Genomic DNA, 26,429 nt, shown 5'->3' with positions numbered 1-26,429 from the left:
TATTAGAACAAGGGTGAATAACGCACATTTCAGCGGTTCTGGGCAGCTTTGCCCGTGATCTGCACGATATTCAGCAAAGGTTAGACCTGTGTTGCACATATCCATGTAGTCATGTTTAAACGCCACTTACTGGCACTTACCGGTGCAAAAACCCGCTAACATGTGCTTAAACATGCTTTAATGATCTGCATCCAACATCCCTTATTCAGGACATCAGAATTACATAACAGCCCTTGCAGGTCATGGAACCGGGACCATGAACGACACAGTCACTGGCTTTACCACTGAGACATCTGGGATATGTACAAGTGTTATGGTGTTTAGTATGTAGAGTATACTAAGGCTGTTCCTCAATACTGCAAACAAATGTGTAACTCAGTTGGTGTACATACGGATGATACCTGTTAATGGTATGTCCAAGTGAGGCTTAATGTATATGCTCCAGCTATGGGAATCCATGTCACAGTGAGCCACACACTGTAATGAGCTATACCTTGCCACAACCATAACTGGAGAATGCTGGGGTGTCAGATTCCTGTCATGGGTACTCCCCATGCTTTGGAACTACATCCATGATTACATTATATGGAGCCCCTCAATAACACACCAGGGAATCTTTGCAGAGTGGGTGGGGAACAGTGGCTACAACCCAGGGATCCCAGAATTGGCTCTGCTCCACAGAGGGACAGTTAGTTAATCAATGGGGTGGTGACAGCAGACACATTTTGGCTAGGCTTATGAATGGCCTCTGACAGTTAGGCAAGTACCTACCGATGTACCTAGGAACCTATACATACAGTATCAGCACATGCTGATAGCTTATTTTACTGTTCAGGTATTGACTTACCTTGTGCCAATAGCAGTTGTGTGTGCAATAGTTGAGGGCTGCCTATGTAGGATGCACACAGTAGACCACCTATACATGATAATTTACAGGTGGTCATGTGTAAGTGCCATCCATGTTTACTGTGTGTGCAGGTGGAGAAGTGTGTCAGTCCATAGGAGCCTACAATGTCAATGGCATACTGGGTACACCTCCATCTGCCTACTGGGGCTGGCACAAGATGTTTGTGGTCTGAAACCCTCTGTACTTGTGGTGCTCTTGGCAATTGTGGTGGGCTGTGAGGGCCTTCACCATTATGTCCATGCTGCAGCTTTTTGCGCAGGATCATATTATGTAGCATGGCACATACTATGAAGATGTGGGCACATGTGCCTGAAGAGTACTGCAAGGCTCCACCAGATATGTCCAAGCAATGGAACTGTGATTTCAGCATCCCAAACACACGCTCTATGATGATTCTGGTTTGTGCGTGTGACTCATTATGGCATTCTTGCATGGATGTGTGTGCATTTCTGATGGGAGTCATCATCCAGGGTTCCAGTGCATAGCCAGCACCCCCCACAAGGTGGCCATATGGGATGTCCCCCCTGGCAAATACATGGTACAGCTGTAAGGCAAGCCAGATGTGGGAGTCGTGGTAGCTTCCAGGGCTGCCGGCACACACACATCCATGATAATGCCCTGGGCATTGCACACGACCTGGCAGTTGATGGAGTGGTATCCCTTGTGGTTTATGTAGTGCCTACCATGCTCACTGGGTGGTGACTTGATGTGTATGTGCATGCAGTCTATTGTACCCAGTACCTCCTGGTAGTCTGCCACATGGTGGAAGAGGCGCATATTGCTGGCCAACTCCTCCTGCATTCGGGGGAAGTATATATGCTTATTGGCATGTGGTAACATGGCATCCAGGAACTGGTGGAGTACCCTGCATGCTGATGCCTGTGAGATCCCCATGATATCCCTAGCTGGCCTTTGAAAGGTACCTGTGGCTAGTGCACTCAAGCTTACACATACCTTCGTGTCCACTGGGATGGGTTCCCCTCTGTTATTCCTGGCTCTGAGGCATGGCTGGCACAACTCAACAATTTGCTGTATGGTGTCCCTGTCCACCCTGTGATGCTCTACTATCTCCAGATCATTTAGACCCTGGTAGGTAACCCTTGGTCTGAACACTCTTCTCCTCCTCCAGTTCCTGAGTTGGTTGTCAGCCTCATCCTCCACACCACCTTCAGTCTCCAACACATACTGATGAATCAAAGCTATGGCGGCCCCTACCATGTACATTTTAAAAGTTCCCCGTCTGTTTACACCGATGGTGCAGAGTGTTTGGGAATACACAAGTGTGTGTGCGGTGCTTTCACACTTTATACTATTGTGCTTTGGAATTTGCTGATGTCATTGGGTGTGTATGTGCAATTCCAGCTGCAGGGTATCTTACTTGAGGGTTTCACAGCAGGTACTACTACTGTGATGCCTGTGGTGTTGAATCACACTTGGCTGCTGTGATTCATCTATTGCCCTTTACTTCACTTTCAACCCGATTTCCCTCCCATTGTCAGGCACACATCCAGCTGCCTGCTTTCATGTTTTGTAATTTCCCAACCCAGGAATGTGTTGAAAATGTGTTATGTAGCTGATCTACTGCAGGTTTGCTTTGTTCTGATGTGACAGTTCTCTTTTCTTAGCAGTACAGCAACTCCTCTTTCCTATTCTGCCTTGTTAGCTGTCATCAGTGGCCCACTGTGAGTTCCTAGGTGTTAATTACTCATTTATACTCATATTACCATGCTTCATTTCCTTATTGTCTTCCCATAACCTTCCTGTTTCACCTAAGTTGAGCGCCATGTGCACCCAGTTTCTGGCTTTTGAGCGCATTTTCATCCACGTTCACATGTACTTTCAGTCAACTTGTGTGCTCTCAGCTAAGAATAGCTATGGCTAGGTACACACCCCTATCCTGCGGTTTGCTTAGCAACAGGCAACCCACATTACCAATGCTCCAATGTGCTTATTGCTACGGCGGCGCACACCTCTCATGATGTCATGTTTACCTCCAGGCCACTTCTTGGTGTTGTACCGCTGTGCCGTGTGATACATCCTTATGCTGGCAGAATGTTTGTGATTCAGTATTACTTGACTCATTTGCATGGCATTGACTACTAATTCCTAGTTACCATGTGGAACACTGTCACAGACCCTTAGCAACCCTTGCACCTTGGTTGTAGTGTAGCATGCATACCATTGACTATTATGGCAAAATCATGATTTGTGTTACATTGCAGTTTTATGACATCTAAATATATTTTCCTTGTGTTCCCGTTTGCGCACCCATGCACTGCAGTTGTACTTTGCGTTAGTGTGGCCATGACATTAAATGTTATTTTTTTATGTGTTGTGCGTGTTTTTTTATGCCATTGGCTGTATATTTAGCTATTGGCATATGTTAACATTGTAATATGTAAATTTGGTTTGCTTTCATGGTTCTGATGTTCTGTTTGAAAAAATGTAAACCGTTTTTTTGGTTTACATTTCTGCATGCTTACCTTATGCCTGCACCACTTCATGAATCACTATATACCTTTATTTGCATACTACACTGCTGTACATGGGGTAATTAGCATACAACCGCCATGAGCTACGCAGCTCTGGCGTACTTTGTTAGTGCACATGGAAACAGCTCATACCTGGATTGGTTGGCAGCCATATTTGTCATTAAAACACCAACGCTATGACTGCACCTGGCACAAGCTTCATGAATTCCGAGGTATGTCCTTATAGTCACGGTGTTGCACAATAAAATGTATTTACAATAATTACAATGTCTACAGCAATGCATCCTACAAATCACTGCAGACTTTGAAGTGTGTACTGATCTCTCTAAAATACACTTTAAACCATTATTTGATTGGTTTGGTTTATGATCTGATGTCATTTGGAGTTGGGGATTTAAATGGCTTTGTGGAAAACAGATTTATCTGATGAAGTCTTGGATGTTTACTAAAAAATGTAAAGGTAAACTCAAACTTAAAAAACAAAAATACCAGCGGCAAGGTAAAATCACACAGACCATTTATTGTTAGTGCTTTCGTACAAATATTCCAATGTACTTCTTCAGAAAATTTTACCCAGAATAACCATGGTTTAAATAATTAAACCAATTAATTAAATAATTTAAGTTAGTTATCACAAGACCTTCCAACATAATTAAAGGAATAGTCCTCATATTCTACCAAACCTTAAAAATGTAGGTTTAACATCACTCAATCTATATCTATTAATATCAAAACATTTCTAACTATTCACATTTATACAGTATTTTCTAGCTGATATTAAATATTAAATATGAAACTTATATAATCCATCAACTGCTTACTAATACATATTATTTCAAATTTTTTAAAAATATTTTAAAACTTTACCAACAACTACTGAGCATTTAACCATCTAATTATTTTCAGTAAGTTAATTATCTATCCAACGCTTTTAATTTTAGTAAGCATTTAATAGAGCATGCTTCATTTAAACCTGGATATACATATGCATTTGTCCGTAATTGCTATGTCAGTTCACGTTCCTCAAGCTTAAGCTGCCAAGGACCACCTCATAGATTTTTGCGAACACAATCCACAATAGTGAATTGAAAACTGTGTTTGAAACTCAATTGTGTGCCTAGCCAGGGCATTGGTATTAATATTCCTAAATGAATCACCAACCAGTAGTAAAAATCCACCAGGAATCAGGAAACTATGCTATAACAACTTGATTTATTGATAAACACAATGGTTGAGCGCTTTCTACAGTACAAGACTGTCTTCATCAGAACAGCGTATGATAAAATTCATTAGCTTATATACAAAAAACACTCTGAAAACCCGCCCATAATAGCAATTAATCAATTAAGTCCTTAACATTAAGTTAATAAAACAAACTTAACTCACAACATAAACTGCCATATATTGAAATACATAATTAAAATAAAAATCAATGTATAATCTCTGTGCGGTGAAAAATATTACAAATACAATCAATTGCACAAGTATAAAATGCCTGTAAATGTAAAACCTAACTAATCAGTATTTCAACATTATAAAATGAATAAATAAATAAGTTTTCTATTGATTCTAAAAAATCCTAACACTTTTGAAAAAAAATGTATTTATGTATATCTGTATGTAAAAGGAAAAACTTGTGTTAGGAATATATGTGTATGTAGGGTACTACATACTATATGTAGTAATGATTTGTAAATAATAAGTGATGTTAAACCTTGTGTAGGAATGTTTTATATACAAAAATGAAAAGTGTAAGTGTATAGAATACTACAAATATTTGTACAATCATTGTACAATGCTATTATGGGCGGGTTTTCAGAGTGTTTTTTGTATATAAGCTAATGAATTTTATCATACGCTGTTCTGATGAAGACAGTCTTGTACTGTAGAAAGCGCCAACCATTGTGTTTATCAATAAATCAAGTTGTTATAGCATAGTTTCCTGATTCCTGGTGGATTTTACTACTGGTTGGTGATTCATTTATTTGTCGACCACTGGGACACCTCTGTTTCGCTTTTGTCGCACATCATGGATTCTATGCAGGAGATGCTTAATGCTTCAAACTTTGTATCACGAGATGAGATCGACAAAATTCACTCTGAGATGACCATCATCAGAGGGGAAATTACTCGCCTTGTAGAGCTGTTAACGCCGCAAGTACTATTTCAAACAAATATGTGCAACCTAACCCGCTGGTTAGTGCGTCTATCCGCTCCTCCATTGGCAACGCCAGTGATGACGACATACCCAACGGACAGAGGAGGTTCTCCTCCCAGTGTCGTCTAGGCATACGAGGAAGGATTTGCAAGAAGAAACGGGCTGCCGAGGCATTTCTACAAATTTGGTAGCAGTGACTGATAATACCGACAACACGGATGAGGATCGATGCTTAATATCTGGCGCTAAACCCAAACGCCATCCTCCAGTTCGAACTTATGCTGGTGAGGAGAAAATCAGAGGTGTCACCGAATGCACGAATAAAGGTACTGTCAAAGATGTTATTGCAGGTTCTTCCTCTCGCGGAGACCATGCAACAAGGCAGGCATACAATTTGGACAAGTTTATGCACATGCCGCTTGATTTCAAGGATATCCCTAGAGCGGCTTCTACTAAACAATTTGTTAGTGGAGGAGGAGAGTTTCCTTCTCTCAAAAAGCTTATATATTCATTTGGCAATAATTTAACGAAGGTCAAGAACCTTCAAGTGGAAAATTTATATCTACGTAAATGTTTAGATAGTGGTATAGTACCTATGGGTTTGCGGTTCTTTAAGGAACCGATGGGGGTAGATATGAATGTTCATAATATCAAACTTTGTAATGACATGTTTGATGAATTTGGTAAAAAGTTTATACTGTTTATAATTGAAAGTAATGATTCGAAAATAAGTCTATTGTTAAATGATATTGAAAGAACTGACAAATTGATACGTAATGATGTTTTGTTTTCACAATGGGAAAAGTTGTATTGCAAACAGTATGAATATGCTGATAATATGTACAAAAAACGATGAGAGGAAATACAAGAAGTAGAGGGATATTGCTCAGTATGAGAAAGGGACTGCATACAGATGGAAATGTAGTAATGATAAGAAATATGCTACAGAGAAAAGATATGGAAAGTATTCAGTTTCCCGCCACAATGGTGATATTTATGCTGACGTTTATCCGAATGATGAGGACTGTTTTTTAGAGGATGGAAGGGATCAATGGAGAACAGTAGAATACAAGGGGAAAGGGCGGAATGTTTGGAGGAACCAGATACAATTAGAAGCGGATGTTTCGCACCCTAACCCTAGTAATACTGTCAATAGTTCCATAGACAACACTTGTGGGGAACATCCTTCAGGAGCTAATGACTGTGGGATTTTACATAGCAGTGGGGAGATCAAAATTTATAATTACAGTGCCCACCCAGTTTTGCGAATTCTTTCAAATATTTTCCAAGGGTATGAAGTTTATACCGGATTTCAAGTTGGATTTAACTGACACCCTTGTTGAATTCAAATTATTTGTGAGAAAATTGAATTTGGGAATATTTTTTAGAAATCAAAATGTCATTACTGTGACACAGCCTGATGAATTAAAGAAAAAGAGTGCATTCACCCCACCTATGTGCAGTACACTTACATCATTTGAGAACGTAGTTAATACTCAGGTTTATTCTTTACACAACAAATACAAGTACGCAGGAGGTGGGAAACAACTTGGGAATGACATGATGGATGTGATACAATCGTTGTGTGACAATAATATTCGTGATTATGTCTGCTGATAAGGGTGGGGATTGTGTTTTATGATCAGGAAAAATACAAAAGTAAGATCTTTGAACTATTGAATAATTCAGCACAATACACACCCTCCTCCGTAAATGAAGTAAATATTGCCCATGGCCGCATTGATTCTTATCTGGAAGAATTTATAGTAGAAAATAGAATTAGTGAAGATCTGTATAGATTTCTTAAGGTGGAGTTCCCCATTCTGGCTACCATCACAGGTATTCCTAAAGTCCACAAAACATCTATGATCCACCATTTCGTCCCATTATCTCTGGTAGTGCAAGTAAAGCTTTCCCCTTTGGGCAGGTGATCCATCATAAATTGAAACATGTCTACAACACAGTGGAACACATTATGAAAGATTCCTGGGAGTTCCTGGGTATATTCAAGAAGGAATTGTGGTCTCCCAATGTTGTTCACGTTACAATTGACGTCCAGGATTTATTTTCATGCATTCAAGGAGGATGGACTCAACAGGTTCATCAATAGCATGCGTGAGTGGGATTGGGGCAGGACGATATCTCACTCCTGACGGAATTCATGGACATTGTCCTGGACCACAATTACATCTACTTTGAGGGCGAGCACTACAGACAGAAAAACGGGTAGCCATGGGCACTGCTTGTGCCCCTATTTATGCCAATTTGGTACTGCTGGATTGGGAAATGGAATTCATTTTACATTCCGAATGGATGTCACATATCAAGAGATATGTTAGATACCTGGACGACATCTTTATCCTGTGGGAGGGTGAAATACAGGTCTTGTTGGAATTTATGAAGTACATTAACAGTACCACTGAATACCTCAAGTTTACCCACCAATATGATGGTAATGGTATAAACTACCTTGACGTCTTCATTTACAGTAAGGGTGAAGAATTCCATTCCCGTATCCATAGAAAAGATACTTTCAGCAATGGATACTTACATTACAGCAGTGCACATACATACAATACCAAAAGGGGCATTATCAAGGGGCAGTGCATACGGGCTGCTCGCATGACCACTGAAAGGGATTGTTTGCTTAAAGAATTGGATTATATTGGGCAGTTATTTGTGGATAAGGGGTATCCACACAAGATGATCAAGGACATTATATGGTATGTCAGTAAGGAATGGGGACAGAAATACAAACCACTATTGGGGGTGGGTATTGACAAGCTCTCTACCAAAGGTGACAAAATTAATACGATCGATAAGGCAGCTATTGATAACATACACACAAAATCATGCATTATTAAATATGGTAGACATTCTAGTGAGGTGAAGAACATCATTACAACGAACTGGAATATCTTGACTAGTGACCAGTCAATAAAAAATAAGATTACTGATAGACCGCATTTTGTTTACAAAACAGGAAACAATCTGAAAAGAATTATAGAAATTAAATCAAATTATCAACATACTATTAAGGTACAGAAGACAGGTACCAAAAAATGCGGTCAATGTAATTATTGTAAATATATTCTGGATACACCTAGTATTATTCTCAAGAATTGTCTAAAAAGCAAGATCTGGTTCTCCAATGGCAATTGTTTGACTAAACATATAATATATTTAGGTGTGTGCCAAACTTGTATGAGCTATTATGTGGGGAAGACAGATCGTTGTTTGAAGAACAGAATCTATGACCATACATACTGCATGAGGAAGTGTGATGTCAACAATGCGCTGTCAAGACACCTTATTAATAGTCCGCAGTGTAAGATGTTCAAATTTGCTATACTGGATGTGATTACCCCCAACCCTCGAGGTGGTAACATTAAGGCAGTAGTGGGGGAGAGGGAGATCAGGTGGCAGATCAAGTTAGATGCAGCTACCCCCCCAGGCCTCAATGAGATGATTCCTACTAAACCCCTTGTTAGGGTTTAATGTATTTGCTATATTTATTATTGTTCTACTTTTGCTTTGTTTCCCTTAGTACAAATATTTGCAGTATTCTATACAGTTATATTTTTTATTTGTATATACAACATTCCTACATAAGGTTTAACATCACTTGTATTATTTACAAATCATTACTACATATAGTATGTAGTACCCTACATACACATATATTCCTAACACAAGTTTTTCCTTTTACATATAGATATATATATATATATATTTTTTCAAAAGTGTTAGGATTTTTTAGAATCAATAGAAAACTTATTTATTTATTCATTTTATAATGTTGAAATACTGATTAGTTAGGTTTTACATTTACAGGCATTTTATACTTGTGCAATTGATTGTATTTGTAATATTTTTCACTGCACAGAGATTATACATTGATTTTTATTTTAATTATGTATTTCAATATATGGCAGTTTATGTTGTGAGTTAAGTTTGTTTTATTAACTTAATGTCAAGGACTTAATTGATTAATTGCTATTATGGGCGGGTTTTCAGAGTGTTTTTTGTATATAAGCTAATGAATTTTATCATACGCTGTTCTGATGAAGACAGTCTTGTACTGTAGAAAGCGCTCAACCATTGTGTTCATCAATAAATCAAGTTGTTATAGCATAGTTTCCTGATTCCTGGTGGATTTTTACTACTGGTTGGTGATTCATTTATTTGTCGACCACTGGGACACCTCTGTTTCGTTTTATTAATATTCCTAGCCATACTATAAATAGGTTCGTATCCAAACCACAGAGAACATAAACTAAAGCACAAACATTGCACTAAAGAAACGTAATGTTTTTTTTTTCCTTTCTTGAAGTGACTGTATAGCAATTAAACTGCTGTCTTGTTTCCCACATTGTACATTAAAGCAACAGTGGTGTGCACACTAACAGGGATTTATTTCAGTATGCCTCCCTCACCCCCAAATAGGATTAAGCTAGTTCTGCAAATAAAACTGTTTTACAACAGCCGATAATCTGTCCTGGTGTCTACCTCTCCCTACAGTATAGGGTAATTTAGTGGTGCTAACCTAGCATGGACATCCAACCATTACAACAAAGGCTCTTACCTGCACTCTGAGGTGAGAGATACCTCTTTGATAGCTTGGTGAAAGGGATCACTACCTGCTCCATTCACCCTCGCTATGCTCGGGCTCACTCTGTTCTCCTACCCTACCTATAAATCCCACCCACCCTAATATCTTTTAACCTTATAACCCACAAGAGAAACCTTAACAGTAAACTAACCAATCAAAGCACCATTACATCATCTACTTCATTTGCCCTCCCACCACAACTCAATCACTATAACTCATCCCTCTTCATACTCCTACTCATCATACAACAAGGGAACTATGCCAGTTACAACTGACACCCTCTGTCAAAACCCTAGCTTACTAGAGGAACCAGTACCAGTACTATTCCACAGAAATAATATTAACAACCCATTAGCCCATGTCTATGACTACTTTACAGTATTTAAAGATCATAACCAGGACCGGAACACCCACGGTGGGAGGTGTGTGTCCCCATATTTCCTAAGGATATCCGCACCTCCACGCTTAGTTGCTTAAAGCTAACAATGCACTCAGAGGTTATCCAAGTGCAACTAACTCTGGCCATAACTGCTTTACAGATTGTAGCTTGTTACAGATCCCCCACCATACCCACAGTTAACGGTCCTCTCTTCTTGGTGTACTGGAAATTAGGGTTCAACCAGACACACTACTAATGTGCAACTGACACTACCCCACCATTAATTGGGATACCTACTCATGCAACGACACATTAGGCCAATGCTTTCTGGGATTCATAAACTCCAGTCACCTGGATCAACCTATCCACACCACCACCAGGGCAACAATATCCTAGACCTGGTCAATATTACCAACATGTGTGACTGGTGTCCCACACCTGGGGTTATCTCCTCATTGGTCAGATCCAAACGTACGCTAATCACCCTTGTTATCCACATCCCGGCACCACATCCTTTACCGAAAACACAGTACAATATTTCTACAAAGCCAACTTCAGGCTTCTTATGACAGCAGTAGTAAATGTCATGACTCCCATGCAGATGGACAATACAGTTACAAACGCTGAATCATACACAACTGCACTTAATTAGCACTTACACGACTGCATGGATCATGCTATCCCAAACAGAACCATAACGCTACCCTCCAGAAAAAGGAAGCCACTCTGGTGGTCCATTGCCATAGATTATAATGTACAACAGAAGGAGGAGACTGTTGCAAATTAGAATACAATCCCATGAGTGGAGGGGCTCCCTGTTCAGCCTCAGTAAGAATCTGAGATCCCTTATCACATCCTCTAAAGCTAGCTACATAAACATAACCATGACTAATTCCAAGGACTACAAAGCGTTCTAGAGGTATGTCACTACCTCTTCCTAATGGCTTATACCCACATCTGCTCTGACATACAGCAGTAAGGCATGAACATTACAGAACTGACTGATATTGGCAACATTCTGGCAGAAAGGTTCAGTGCTAACTTTACACCCCTCTCACGCCCTAAATGGGCTATATCTATACAGGAACGATGCAGAGTCCCTGGGACAACAGCTACGCAGTTCAAAGCTGCACTCTCTAAAGCCAGGAATGCAGCATCCATGTGACCGCACAACATCCCAGGCCATGCGATTTCCACTAACTTCAGAATGAACTGGCTCCCCACTTAGGCACCATATTCAATAATAGCCTTGCATCAGGCATTGTAGCCCCTGAATGGCACATAGCAACAGTTATCACACTCCACAAAGGTGGCACCACAATGGACCAGGGAACTATTGCCCTATACGCCTGACTAGACTGTTCTGCAAGGTTGTGGAGCACATCATCATAGATCTCATTCACAGAGACATTGGTGGCCTCCAAACCTTTGATCCCACCAGTTTGGATTTGTTAGGGCCAGACCATGCCTCCTAAACTGAGTGGACTCCTTTGAGACAGTTAACAAGGCATTAGATGAGGGTAAGGGCTCTACACAGCCTACCTTGACCTCTCAATGGCTTTCAACACCATTCCCCATTCTGGTATTGTCAACATACACATCCACCTGCACATTAACCCCTACATCACGAGATGTTATGCAAAGTGGCTCACGGACAGAACCCACACAGTGAGCATACCCTAGATCCTACTTAAATTAGTTACAATTGGCATCCCCCAGGGCTCGGTCATAGGGGCCTCATGTTCGGTATATGCTTCTCTGAGGTACAGGCCAGCACAGGAAGACTTACCCTGAAAAGGTTTGCAGATGACTGCAAACTAGGGGTCATGATTGATTCCCCAGCTGATACAGACACCCTCCATAAGGGTGTCACTGGGACAGATACCTGGTGTCAATAACATGGCCTCAAACTGCATGCCACAAGGTGCATAGACATCCCCTATGGATTACACCAATCACCCGCAGACTATCACATAGATGGTAGTCCCCTACATACATAAGATGTAATAAGGGATCCTAGAGCCCAAGTAGATAGCATTCACTCCTTTGATAACTATATTGGCAAGGTGGCGTGGATATCCTTCTACATGGCCCCCCTAATCTCTAATGGGTTTGTAGCCAGAACAAAGGCAGCCATTGTGTCTCTCTACTCATGACTTCTGAAACACATTAAAGGGTACAACACCCCATTTGGGATGTACCTTATGAGACAACAGCAACAGCTTGAAACACCACAACATTACCACACCAAGAGGAATACTGACCTCTAAAGGATGATGTATGCAGCCCAACTACAGAAACTACAACTGTAATTGTTTGCATACTACGTACTCAGAGGTGATCTCTGCTGGACATACAAGGCCCAATGTCAAAAACAGTATTGATGGATATGTTCTACATAAGCAAAAACCCCTGAGATCCACATGCTCTGGGATATGTACCTAAACGCAATGATGACTAGGACGTGTTGGAGGGATACATTCCTGACCTGGACACTCCCCATGCTTTGGAACATGATTCCTATGTACATCAGGTAGGGACCCTCACTAGCACTCTTCAAGAGATACCTCGATGGGTGGATGGGAGACAGACATGTACACCAGGGATCACTGCAGTGGCTCTACTGTACAGAGGCATATGAAACTAATGGATCTGCTGTTCACAGGTACAGGAAACTAACCTAAGGAGGTGGTGCAAGCCAAAACACTGTAGCTAGGCTTATGAATGGCCTTGGCCAGACAGCATAGTACCTACCTATGAACCTATGAACCTATTACATGTCCTTTGTGCATGGATGATTAACTAGCTTTTCCATTTCAATTAGCTATCATGCTGATACACTGTCTGGTAAATACAAGTCATATGTATCCTGTTATTGTGTATTGTACATGCCAATAGACCTACCTGATATTTGCATAACATAACAGTAATGCTATGTAAAATGTTAGACATATCTACCTACAATACTGTACATTACACATTTTTGGCACAATATCCCACAATGCAAATCATAATTGCACAGCAGGACCACCTTAGACATGTTATTCTCAGCTATACACCCATACATATGCCTACTGTTACAGTATATCAACATATACTGTCCCCTGTTATGGCACATACTTGTTGGACCAACCCTGCCACTGACAGCAGCTGGAGTGGAATTGTTGTGTTCAAAGTCCTTATATAGCATCCCTTGTGGTGTTTGAGGTGTTTACCTTGTGGCCTACAGCAGTACACATGATTTCTATGAGCGTTACTATGCTCAACAATACATCACTACATAATACCTTTTCCCACTATATGCATTGCTTACACTTTAATTAGTACAGAACAGGTACTACATACACTGACATCCTGAGTGTTCTACATACCTTATTAGTAACCCAAGTTGTCGTTGACAGTAATTTAAATCCTATTCAGTTTGTGTTGCAATCCTCATTGTAACATTTTGCTGGTATATACAGATGGTTTGAATGTATGACAAGCCATCCTTTTATACTTAGATATCAGTAACATGTGGTATCCTGCCACCAATTGGTGTTCTGGAGTAGATGATTACATGCACATCAGCTGTGCAGCTACTCCATTAGCCAATGACATTGCAACAGTGGTGTATAATTAAATACTCCACTTGGGCATTGTCCCTTTGCCCTACCTTTGAGAAAAATGGCCTGGGTGTGTTGTTTGTGATGAATTGCAACAGCTATATGGAGACACACAGAGATATATTACCTTTATGGCCCTTTGGATTGTGTGTAATGGCTAGAGGATGTAGTTCTACATGTGAGTCTAGCTGTTATATTTCTGAACATTGCTACTTCTGCAGGGTTTTTACCTGATACATCTGCAAATGTTTAGGTCTGGCAAGGATGTTTGGGCAGCTCAAGGCTGTGTGGCTATGCATAGAACATTAGGTGTTTTGAACTGTGCTCACCTGACATCTTTGGTAAACTGTACATGTGTATCATACTGTGCTGTTAATCAGTAATTGGTAACACTTCCTGGTGTAATGACAGCCATCTGATACAGAATTATTGCAACCAAACCCTGTAACATCGCTGGCTGTTCCATTGCACAACAGCAACTATTTCACATAGGGCCATTTTAGTGTGTCTCTGACAAGGTATGTTAAGGCTTCTGCAGATGTCATAGAGTGAGTGGATGTTTGTGATGTTATTACAGTATGTATTGCAATTGTTTCCGGTGTGGGGGAGATGTAGACTTTCTTAACCCCACAATACTGAACACTCAAACTCACGACAGTCAAACTCCCGAAAGTAACACAAACACAGAACACACACATGCACACACAGACACACTGCTACCCATCACATCCAAACAAACCATCCTACACTATGTATGGGCAGGTGGCCATGCCCCATACACCCCCCATCTGGGTGGCTGTGCACCCCACACCACACCTACTTTAATAATCTACCTCCAAGATAGCACAAACAGACACATGAAGCAAACCTACACACACACATATTACAGTCCCCCGGAAACACACACCACACTCAGAACACACACTTACACACACTACAGCAATCAGAAACACACTTACACACAGTACCTACCTGAACCACAGCACCAGAAGCACTAAATGTCCCTTAACATTGTGATAGTAGTACTCGCGGTTCCGGTGTTTCGGTACTGTGGTCTTTCGGTCTTTAAGCGTCGTGATTACGCGCGTCGGTATGTAAAGCATTTGGTATTTGGTAGTTATCCTATTTATATGTACCTCCATGGTTGTGTAGATGTTGTTAACCTATCTATATATTTGCATATATATGTATATCCATATATATCGACATATATCTCTCTATCACCCTTTTTCTTCTCTCTCTCTATATATATATATATATATATATATATATATATATATATATATGTATGTGCATATATATATATATATATATATATATATATATATATATATATATTTATATATATATATATATATATAGAGAGAGAGAGAGAGAATGCACCTTTCATTGGGTACAAGTCGGTTTATACTATTTCTTGAAGGCTGCCCTTTGTGTTTTAACCTGTCACAATACACAACTGCTGTTGGTACATTTCAAGTAGCTTAGTGGTAGGTTATTGTGAAGATTGTGCACATGATTGCGTTTTGTACTCCTGGCAGTGGTTGTTTTACCTCACAGAGCAGGCACTATTAGAACAAGGGTGAATAACGCACATTTCAGCGGTTCTGGGCAGCTTTGCCCGTGATCTGCGATATTCAGCAAAGGTTAGACCTGTGTTGCACATATCCATGTAGTCATGTTTAAACGCCACTTACTGGCACTTACCGGTGCAAAAACCAGCTAACATGTGCTTAAACATGCTTTAATGATCTGCATCCAACATCCCTTATTCAGGACATCAGAATTACGTAACAGCCCTTGCAGGTCATGGAACCGGGACCATGAACGACACAGTCACTGGCTTTACCACTGAGACATCTGGGATATGTACAAGTGTTATGGTGTTTAATATGTAGAGTATACTAAGGCTGTTCCGCAATACTGCAAACAAATGTGTAACTCAGTTGGTGTACATACGGATGATACCTGTTAATGGTATGTCCAAGTGAGGCTTAATGTATATGCTCCAGCTATGGGAATCCATGTCACAGTGAGCCACACACTGTAATGAGCTATACCTTGCCACAACCATAACTGGAGAATGCTGGGGTGTCAGATTCCTGTCATGGGTACTCCCCATGCTTTGGAACTACATCCATGATTACATTATATGGAGCCCCTCAATAACACACCAGGGAATCTTTGCAGAGTGGGTGGGGAACAGTGGCTACAACCCAGGGATCCCAGAATTGGCTCTGCTCCACAGAGGGACAGTTAGTTAATCAATGGGGTGGTGACAGCAGACACATTTTGGCTAGGCTTATGAATGGCCTCTGACAGTTAGGCACGTACCTACCGATGTACCTAGGAACCTATACATACAGTATCAGCACATGCTGATAGCTTAATTTACTGTTCAGGTATTGACTTACCTTGTGCCAATAGCAGTTGTGTGTGTAATAGTTGAGGGCTGCCTATGTAGGATGCACACAGTAGACCACCTATACATGATAATTTACAGGTGGTCATGTGTAAGTGCCATCCATGTTTACTGTGTGTGCAGGTGGAGAAGTGTGTCAGTCCATAGGAGCCTACACTGTCATGGGCATACTGGGTACACCTCCATCTGCCTACTGGGGCTGGCACAAGATGTTTGTGGTCTGAAACCCTCTGTACTTGTGGTGCCCTTGGCAATTGTGGTGGGCTGTGAGGGCCTTCACCATTATGTCCGTGCTGCAGCTTTTTGCGCAGGATCATATTATGTAGCATGGCACATAGTATGAAGATGTGGGCACATGTGCCTGAAGAGTACTGCAAGGCTCCACCAGATATGTCCAAGCAATGGAACTGTGATTTCAGCATCCCAAGCACACGCTCTATGATGATTCTGGTTTGTGCGTGTGACTCATTATGGCATTCTTGCATAGATGTGTGTGCATTTCTGATGGGAGTCATCATCCAGGGTTTCAGTGCATAGCCAGCATCCCCCACAAGGTGGCCATATGGGATGTCCCCCCTGGCAAATACATGGTACAGCTGTAAGGCAAGCCAGATGTGGGAGTCGTGGTAGCTTCCAGGGCTGCCGGCACACACACATCCATGATAATGCCCTGGGCATTGCACACGACCTGGCAGTTAATGGAGTGGTATCCCTTGTGGTTTATGTAGTGCCTACCATGCTCACCGGGTGGTGACTTGATGTGTATGTGCATGCAGTCTATTGTACCCAGTACCTCCTGGTAGTCTGCCACATGGTGGAAGAGGCGCATATTGCTGGCCAACTCCTCCTGCATTCGGGGGAAGTATATATGCTCATTGGCATGTGGTAACATGGCATCCAGGAACTGGTGGAGTACCCTGCATGCTGATGCCTGTGAGATCCCCATGATATCCCTAGCTGGCCTTTGAAAGGTACCTGTGGCTAGTGCACTCAACCTTACACATACCTTCGTGTCCACTGGGATGGGTTCCCCTCTGTTATTCCTGGCTCTGAGGCATGGCTGGCACAACTCAACAATTTGCTGTATGGTGTCCCTGTCCACCCTGTGATGCTCTACTATCTCCAGATCATTTAGACCCTGGTAGGTAACCCTTGGTCTGAACACTCTTCTCCTCCTCCAGTTCCTGAGTTGGTTGTCAGCCTCATCCTCCACACCACCTTCAGTCTCCAACACATACTGATGAATCAAAGCTATGGCGGCCCCTACCATGTACATTTTAAAAGTTCCCCGTCTGTTTACACCGATGGTGCAGAGTGTTTGGGAATACACAAGCGTGTGTGCGGTGCTTTCACACTTTATACTATTGTGCTTTGGAATTTGCTGATGTCATTGGGTGTGTATGTGCAATTCCAGCTGCAGGGTATCTTACTTGAGGGTTTCACAGCAGGTACTGCTACTGTGATGCCTGTGGTGTTGAATCACACTTGGCTGCTGTGATTCATCTATTGCCCTTTACTTCACTTTCAACCCGATTCCCCTCCCATTGTCAGGCACACATCCAGCTGCCTGCTTTCATGTTTTGTAATTTCCCAACCCAGGAATGTGTTGAAAATGTGTTATGTAGCTGATCTACTGCAGGTTTGCTTTGTTCTGATGTGACAGTTCTCTTTTCTTAGCAGTACAGCAACTCCTCTTTCCTATTCTGCCTTGTTAGCTGTCATCAGTGGCCCACTGTGAGTTCCTAGGTGTTAATTACTCATTTATACTCATATTACCATGCTTCATTTCCTTATTGTCTTCCCGTAACCTTCCTGTTTCATCTAAGTTGAGTGCCACGTGCACCCAGTTTCTGGCTTTTGAGCGCATTTTCATCCACGTTCACATGTACTTTCAGTCAACTTGTGTGCTCTCAGCTAAGAATAGCTATGGCTAGGTACACACCCCTATCCTGCGGTTTGCTTAGCAACAGGCAACCCACATTACCAATGCTCCAATGTGCTTATAGCTACGGTGGCGCACACCTCTCATGATGTCATGTTTACCTCCAGGCCACTTCTTGGTGTTGTACCGCTGTGCCGTGTGATACATCCTTATGCCGGCAGAATGTTTGTGATTCAGTATTACTTGACTCATTTGCATGGCATTGACTACTAATTCCTAGTTACCATGTGGAACACTGTCACAGACCCTTAGCAACCCTTGCACCTTGGTTGTAGTGTAGCATGCATACCATTGACTATTATGGTGAAATCATGATTTGTGTTACATTGCAGTTTTATGACATCTAAATATATTTTCCTTGTGTTCCCATTTGCGCACCCATGCACTGCAGTTGTACTTTGCGTTAGTGTGGCCATGACATTAAATGTTATTTTTTATGTGTTGTGCGTGTTTTTTTTATGCCATTGGCTGTATATTTAGCCATTGGCATATGTTAACATTGTAATATGTAAATTTGGTCTGCTTTCATGGTTCTGATGTTCTGTTTGAAAAAAATGTAAACCGTTTTTTTGGTTTACATTTCTGCATGCTTACCCTATGCCTGCACCACTTCATGAATCACTATATACCTTTATTTGCATACTACACTGCTGTACATGGGGTAATTAGCATACAACCGCCATAAGCTACGCAGCTCTGGCGTACTTTGTTAGTGCACATGGAAACAGCTCATACCTGGATCGGTTGGCAGCCATATTTGTCATTAAAACACCAACGCTATGACTGCACCTGGCACAAGCTTCATGAATTCCGAGGTATGTCCCCTTATAGTCACGGTGTTGCACAATAAAATGTATTTACAATAATTACAATGTCTACAGAAATGCATCCTACAAATCACTGCAGACTTTGAAGTGTGTACTGATCTCTCTAAAATACACTTTAAACCATTATTTGATTGGTTTGGTTTATGATCTGATGTCATTTGGAATTGGGGATTTAAATGGCTTTGCGGAAAACAGATTTATCTGATGAAGTCTTGGATGTTTACTAAAAAATGTAAAGGTAAACTCAAACTTAAAAAACAAAAATACCAGCGGCAAGGTAAAATCACACAGACCATTTATTGTTAGTGCTTTTGTACAAATATTCCAATGTACTTCTTCAGAAAATTTTACCCAGAATAACCATGGTTTAAATAATTAAACCAATTAATTAAATAATTTAAGTTAGTTATCACAAGACCTTCCAACATAATTAAAGGAATAGTCCTCATATTTTACCAAACCTTAAAAATGTAGGTTTAACATCACTCAATCTATATCTATTAATATCAAAACATTTCTAACTATTCACATTTATACAGTATTTTCTAGCTGATATTAAATATTAAATATGAAACTTATATAATCCATCAACTGCTTACTAATACATATTATTTCAAATTTTTAAAAATATTTTAAAACTTTACCAACAACTACTGAGCATTTAACCATCTAATTATTTTCAGTAAGTTAATTATCTATCCAACGCTTTTAATTTTAGTAAGCATTTAATAGAGCATGCTTCATTTAAACCTGGATATACATATGCATTTGTCCGTAATGCTATGTCAGTTCACGTTCCTCAAGCTTAAGCTGCCAAGGACCACCTCATAGATTTTTGCGAACACAATCCACAATAGTGAATTGAAAACTGTGTTTGAAACTCAATTGTGTGCCTAGCCAGGGCATTGGTATTAATATTCCTAAATGAATCACCAACCAGTAGTAAAAATCCACCAGGAATCAGGAAACTATGCTATGACAACTTGATTTATTAATAAACACAATGGTTGAGCGCTTTCTACAGTACAAGACTGTCTTCATCAGAACAGCGTATGATAAAATTCATTAGCTTATATACAAAAAACACTCTAAAAACCCGCCCATAATAGCAATTAATCAATTAAGTCCTTAACATTAAGTTAATAAAACAAACTTAACTCACAACATAAACTGCCATATATTGAAATACATAATTAAAATAAAATCAATGTATAATCTCTGTGCGGTGAAAAATATTACAAATACAATCAATTGCACAAGTATAAAATGCCTGTAAATGTAAAACCTAACTAATCAGTATTTCAACATTATAAAATGAATAAATAAATAAGTTTTCTATTGATTCTAAAAAATCCTAACACTTTTGAAAAAAAATGTATTTATGTATATCTGTATGTAAAAGGAAAAACTTGTGTTAGGAATATATGTGTATGTAGGGTACTACATACTATATGTAGTAATGATTTGTAAATAATAAGTGATGTTAAACCTTGTGTAGGAATGTTTTATATACAAAAATGAAAAGTGTAAGTGTATAGAATACTACAAATATTTGTACAATCATTGTACAATGCTATTATGGGCGGGTTTTCAGAGTGTTTTTTGTATATAAGCTAATGAATTTTATCATACGCTGTTCTGATGAAGACAGTCTTGTACTGTAGAAAGCGCTCAACCATTGTGTTTATCAATAAATCAAGTTGTTATAGCATAGTTTCCTGATTCCTGGTGGATTTTTACTACTGGTTGGTGATTCATTTATTTGTCGACCACTGGGACACCTCTGTTTCGTTTTGTCGTACATCATGGATTCTATGCAGGAGATGCTTAATGCTTCAAACTTTGTATCACGAGATGAGATCGACAAAATTCACTCTGAGATGACCATCATCAGAGGGGAAATTACTCGCCTTGTAGAGCTGTTAACGCCGGCAAGTACTATTTCAAACAAATATGTGCAACCTAACCCGCTGGTTAGTACGTCTATCCGTTCCTCCATTGGCAACGTCAGTGATGACGACATACCCAACGGACAGAGGAGGTTCTCCTCCCCAGTGTCGTCTAGGCATACGCCGAGGAAGGATTTGCAAGAAGAAACGGGCTGCCGAGGCATTTCTACAAATTTGGTAGCAGTGACTGATAATACCGACAACACGGATGAGGATCGATGCTTAATATCTGGCGCTAAACCCAAACGCCATCCTCCAGTTCGAACTTATGCTGGTGAGGAGAAAATCAGAGGTGTCACGAATGCACCGAATAAAGGTACTGTCAAAGATGTTATTGCAGGTTCTTCCTCTCGCGGAGACCATGCAACAAGGCAGGCATACAATTTGGACAAGTTTATGCACATGCCGCTTGATTTCAAGGATATCCCTAGAGCGGCTTCTACTAAACAATTTGTTAGTGGAGGAGGAGAGTTTCCTTCTCTCAAAAGCTTATATATTCATTTGGCAATAATTTAACTTGAAGGTCAAGAACCTTCAAGTGGAAAATTTATATCTACGTAAATGTTTAGATAGTGGTATAGTACCTATGGGTTTGCGGTTCTTTAAGGAACCGATGGGGGTAGATATGAATGTTCATAATATCAAACTTTGTAATGACATGTTTGATGAATTTGGTAAAAAGTTTATACTGTTTATAATTGAAAGTAATGATTCGAAAATAAGTCTATTGTTAAATGATATTGAAAGAACTGACAAATTGATACGTAATGATGTTTTGTTTTCACAATGGGAAAAGTTGTATTGCAAACAGTATGAATATGCTGATAATATGTACAAAAAAACGTATGAGAGGAAATACAAGAAGTTGCAGAGGGATATTGCTCAGTATGAGAAAGGGACTGCATACAGATGGAAATGTAGTAATGATAAGAAATATGCTACAGAGAAAAGATATGGAAAGTATTCAGTTTCCCGCCACAATGGTGATATTTATGCTGACGTTTATCCGAATGATGAGGACTGTTTTTTAGAGGATGGAAGGGATCAATGGAGAACAGTAGAATACAAGGGGAAAGGGCGGAATGTTTGGAGGAACCGCAGATACAATTAGAAGCGGATGTTTGCACCTAACCCCAGTAATACTGTCAATAGTTCCACAGACATCACTTGTGGGGAACATCTTTTAGGAGCTAATGACTGTGGGATTTTACACAGTAGTGGGGAGATTAAAATCTATAATTACAGTGCCCACCCAGTTTTACCGGAATTCTTTCAAATATTTTCCAAGGGTATGAAGTTTATACCGGATTTCAAGTTGGATTTAACTGATACCCTTGTTGAATTTAAATTATTTGTGAGAAAATTGAACTTGGGAATATTTTTCAGAAATCAAAATGTCATTAGTGTGACACAGCCTGATGAATTAAAGAAAAAGAGTGCATTCACCCCACCTATGTGCAGTACACTTACATCCTTTGAGAATGTAGTTAATACTCAGGTTTATTCTTTATACAACAAATACAAGTACGCAGGAGGTGGGAAACAACTTGGGAATGACATGATGGATGTGATACAATCGTTGTGTGACAATAATATTCGCATTATGTCTGCTGATAAGGGTGGGGGGATTGTGTTTTATGACCAGGAAAAATACAAAAGTAAGATCTTTGAACTATTGAACAATTCAACGCAATACACACCCTCCTCCGTAAATGAAGTAAATATTGCCCATGGCCGCATTGATTCCTATCTGGAAGAATTTATAGTAGAAAATAGAATTAGTGAAGATCTGTATAGATTTCTTAAGGTGGAGTTCCCCATTCTGGCTACCATCACAGGTATTCCTAAAGTCCACAAAAACATCTACGATCCACCATTTCGTCCCATTATCTCTGGCAGTGCTAGTAAAGCTTTCCCCTTTGGGCAGGTGATCCATCATAAATTGAAACATGTCTACAACACAGTGGAACACATTATGAAAGATTCCTGGGAGTTCCTGGGTATATTCAAGAAGGAATTGTGGTCTCCCAATGTTGTCTACGTTACAATTGACGTCCAGGATTTATTTTCATGCATTCCGAAGGAGGATGGACTCAACAGGTTCATCAATAGCATGCGTAGAGTGAGTGGATTGGGGCAGGACGATATCTCACTCCTGACGGAATTCATGGACATTGTCCTGGACCACAATTACATCTACTTTGAGGGCGAGCACTACAGACAGAAAACGGGGGTAGCCATGGGCACTGCTTGTGCCCCTATTTATGCCAATTTGGTACTGCTGGATTGGGAAATGGAATTCATTTTACATTCTGAATGGATGTCACATATCAAGAGATATGTTAGATACCTGGATGACATCTTTATCCTGTGGGAGGGTGAAATACAGGTCTTGTTGGAATTTATGAAGTACATTAACAGTACCACTGAATACCTCAAGTTTACCCACCAATATGATGGTAATGGTATAAACTACCTTGACGTCTTCATTTACAGTAAGGGTGAGGAATTCCATTCCCGTATCCATAGAAAAGATACTTTCAGCAATGGATACTTACATTACAGCAGTGCACATACATACAATACCAAAAGGGGCATTATCAAGGGGCAGTGCATACGGGCTGCTCGCATGACCACTGAAAGGGATTGTTTGCTTAAAGAATTGGATTATATTGGGCAGTTATTTGTGGATAAGGGGTATCCACATAAGATGATCAAGGACATTATATGGTATGTCAGTAAGGAATGGGGACAGAAATACAAACCACTATTGGGGGTGGGTATTGACAAGCTCTCTACCAAAGGTGACAAAATTAATACGATCGATAAGGCAGTTATTGATAACATACACACAAAATCATGCATTATTAAATATGGTAGACATTCTAGTGAGGTGAAGAACATCATTACAACGAACTGGAATATCTTGACTAGTGACCAGTCAATAAAAAATAAGATTACTGATAGACCGCATTTTGTTTACAAAACAGGAAACAATCTGAAAAGAATTATAGAAATTAAATCAAATTATCAACATACTATTAAGGTACAGAAGACAGGTACCAAAAAATGCGGTCAATGTAATTATTGTAAATATATTCTGGATACACCTAGTATTATTCTCAAGAATTGTCTAAAAAGCAAGATCTGGTTCTCCAATGGCAATTGTTTGACTAAACATATAATATATTTAGGTGTGTGCCAAACTTGTATGAGCTATTATGTGGGGAAGACAGATCGTTGTTTGAAGAACAGAATCTATGACCATACATACTGCATGAGGAAGTGTGATGTCAACAATGCGCTGTCAAGACACCTTATTAATAGTCCGCAGTGTAAGATGTTCAAATTTGCTATACTGGATGTGATTACCCCCAACCCTCGAGGTGGTAACATTAAGGCAGTAGTGGGGGAGAGGGAGATCAGGTGGCAGATCAAGTTAGATGCAGCTACCCCCCCAGGCCTCAATGAGATGATTCCTACTAAACCCCTTGTTAGGGTTTAATGTATTTGCTATATTTATTATTTATTATTGTTCTACTTTTGTTTTGTTCCCTATTGTACAAATATTTGTAGTATTCTATACACTTACACTTTTCATTTTTGTATATAAAACATTCCTACACAAGGTTTAACATCACTTGTATTATTTACAAATCATTACTACATATAGTATGTAGTACCCTACATACACATATATTCCTAACACAAGTTTTTCCTTTTACATACAGATATATATATATACATTTTTTTTCAAAAGTGTTAGGATTTTTTAGAATCAATAGAAAACTTATTTATTTATTCATTTTATAATGTTGAAATACTGATTAGTTAGGTTTTACATTTACAGGCATTTTATACTTGTGCAATTGATTGTATTTGTAATATTTTTCACCGCACAGAGATTATACATTGATTTTTATTTTAATTATGTATTTCAATATATGGCAGTTTATGTTGTGAGTTAAGTTTGTTTTATTAACTTAATGTTAAGGACTTAATTGATTAATTGCTATTATGGGCGGGTTTTCAGAGTGTTTTTTGTATATAAGCTAATGAATTTTATCATACGCTGTTCTGATGAAGACAGTCTTGTACTGTAGAAAGCGCTCAACCATTGTGTTTATCAATAAATCAAGTTGTTATAGCATAGTTTCCTGATTCCTGGTGGATTTTTACTACTGGTTGGTGATTCATTTATTTGTCGACCACTGGGACACCTCTGTTTCGTTTTATTAATATTCCTAGCCATACTATAAATAGGTTCGTATCCAAACCACAGAGAACATAAACTAAAGCACAAACATTGCACTAAAGAAACATAATGTTTTTTTTTCCTTTCTTGAAGTGACTGTATAGCAATTAAACTGTTGTCTTGTTTCACACATTGTACATTAAAGCAACAGTGACATGCACACTAACAGGGATTTCTTTCAGTATGCTCTCTTCATCCCCAAGTAGAATTAAGCTAGTTCTTCAAATAAAACTGTTTTACAATGGCCAATAGCCTGTCCTGGTGTCTACTACTCCCTACAGTACAGTGTAATTTGTTGGTGTTAACCTAGCCAGAAAGACACCCAACCATTACAGTAGAGGCTCTTACCTGCCCTCTGAGGTGAGAGATACCTCTTTGATAGCTTGGTGAAAGGGATCACTACCTGCTCCATTCACCCTCGCTATGCTCGGGCTCACTCTGTTCTCCTACCCTACCTATAAATCCCACCCACCCTAATATCTTTTAACCTTATAACCCACAAGAGAAACCTTAACAGTAAACTAACCAATCAAAGCACCATTACATCATCTACTTCATTTGCCCTCCCACCACAACTCAATCACTATAACTCATCCCTCTTCATACTCCTACTCATCATACAACAAGGGAACTATGCCAGTTACAACTGACACCCTCTGTCAAAACCCTAGCTTACTAGAAGAACCAGTACCAGTACTATTCCACAGAAAAAAATAATAACAACCCACTAGCCCATGTCTATGACTACTTTACAGTATTTAAAGATGTTATCCTCAAATTTAATCATAATGTTAATAACAATAGGCTACCATTCCACCAACTATCCAAACACTTAACTCTAAACAATCTCCCACCTACCTATCCAAACTTAATCTCACCAC

The sequence above is a fragment of the Protopterus annectens genome, chromosome 2.part2, assembly GCF_019279795.1.
Source record: "Protopterus annectens isolate FY-2018-M chromosome 2.part2, PAN1.0, whole genome shotgun sequence".
Taxonomy (NCBI): Eukaryota; Metazoa; Chordata; order Ceratodontiformes; family Protopteridae; genus Protopterus; species Protopterus annectens.
Note: the sequence above shows the minus strand (reverse complement) of the source record.